Source organism: Oculina patagonica, chromosome 4 (genome assembly GCF_052425735.1).
Source record: "Oculina patagonica isolate OP01 chromosome 4, crgOcupat, whole genome shotgun sequence".
In the NCBI taxonomy this organism is placed as follows: Eukaryota; Metazoa; Cnidaria; class Anthozoa; order Scleractinia; family Oculinidae; genus Oculina; species Oculina patagonica.
This window is the reverse complement of record NC_135761.1, coordinates 40,569,250-40,571,055: the sequence shown is the minus strand read 5'-3', so window position 1 is coordinate 40,571,055 and position 1,806 is coordinate 40,569,250. Positions and strand designations below refer to the sequence as shown.

Below are 1,806 nucleotides of genomic sequence, written 5' to 3'. Positions count from 1 at the left end.
CCTTTTTGCTGGGATTTCATTATCCACTGAGTTAATATGGCGGAACGAAAGTGGAGCCATCGGGGAACGCTCGAAAACCGCATATTTTTTTGTAAAATCGCGAGAAAATTCGATTTAATTTTGCACCATCGAAATGGACGTCTGTCGCCTTTACCTCAAAAGGGCTACAAAAGCTGGAGGTTTGCTAGAAAAGCGAAGTTTTCCCGAGAAATTCACTACATAAGCGACAAAGCTGCATCATTGTAGGTCACGTATAAAGGGTAATTGTTTTACTAGAATTTTGTTTTGCGAAGTGAGAGATATTTTTGGTCGCACGGTGTTTGGCGTGAAATTCCGCCATCTTTAAATTCCCGATTGTTTTCGGGGCCTGATTTCTCAGCATTTGGTTAAAAATACTTATGGGGAGGGGGGTAATGTGGGATGTAAAGTTACGGGAATGATCAAATGGGGGCAAAAATGAAGAGCCAAAAAAATTCAAAATGGCTTCCAACAAAACCTCCAAAATAACAACATCTAAAATAATTATTGATCCCTTGTAAATCAACAGCAAAACACCCTTGTTTGAAACTTCTTTGCCAGGACATACCGTGTAAATTCGTTTCCCGCCAAGATGTATACGGTTTTCAAGAAAAATAATCGTGGAAAATTAAAATAGAATCTACTCTCATTTTGAAACCAAACATTTAATTTCACAATCATATTCATCGTCATCGTCATCATCATCAATAATCATATTTCATCATTGTCTTTCATCATCGTCATCGTCGCCTTCATCACCATTATCTTCATTCTTCTTTCATTCTTCATTGTAACATTAGCTGTCTGTTTTAATGAAAAAGAAAACAATGTTTTAATGAGAATTTGTAAAAATGTTCTTTCTTCAACTGTTATGACGATATAGACAGCAGGTCAAAGTAGTTACAATTTGAAAACAACTGTAACCATCAAGTTTCCGTAAATGAAACCGCATGTAAATGAAAGTCTCCCCTGAGCATACATGTAGGTGAATCGTAAAAGAAACATTGTAACCTGAAAAAGAGAACAAAATGTTTTAATATTCATCGTCATCATCATCAATCATCTTTCATCATTGTTGTCATCCTCATCGTCACCTTTATCATCATCTTTATTCTTCTTTCTTTTTTTATTGTAACATAAGCTGTCTGTTTCAATGAAAAAGAAAACAATGTTTTAATGAGAATTTGTAAAAATGTTCTTTCTTTAACTGTTATGACGATATACACAGCAGGTCCAAGTACTTACAATCTAAAAACAAATGTAATTCTCCAGTTGCGGAACACAAAGCCCCATTTGATTTTAACGTTCCCCTCTGTATAGTGTACTTGGAAAATAAACATTGTAACCTGAAAAAGAGAACGAAATGTTTTAATTCGTGGTCTAGAAACGTGTGTTAATTGAAATGGGAAACAATTGGTGCGATGGGTGTGTCTGTACCCAAACTCGCAAGTCGTCTATCAGAGGGGTCATGAGTGGTAGTCCAAGATGTCGCAGTGTGCGCAAAATTTACCTTTTGCACGCAATGCTCGCAAAATTTTAACAGGTGCTCGTCTGAAATCTGAGTAAACACCTCTAAACTTTCACAAACAGTGACTGTGCTAGCCTCTAAACAGTGAGGTGTTGTCTAGGTTATCTTCTGCACTGTCATTTCCAAGCTGGCAAAAAACGAGGAAATTATAATCAATTTAGAGTACAATACAAACTCAGAGATATTGCTCAGTTGTGCTTTATGTCAAGCGCAATGTAGTATATGAAATTCTGGTCTACTGGTAACATTGCATAACACCA

General features: G+C 36.3%; 1 long non-coding RNA gene across 1 annotated transcript; it reads right to left on the bottom strand.

The window, feature by feature from the left end:
• Positions 1 to 696: 696 nt before the first annotated feature.
• On the bottom strand, positions 697 to 1,395 carry LOC144648725 (uncharacterized). The gene is made up of 3 exons (XR_013569754.1): positions 1,264 to 1,395; positions 1,113 to 1,163; positions 697 to 783 (listed from the first exon to the last, which is right to left on the bottom strand). It is a non-coding gene; the product is annotated as an uncharacterized LOC144648725 (long non-coding RNA).
• Between the last annotated feature and the right edge of the window lie 411 nt (positions 1,396 to 1,806).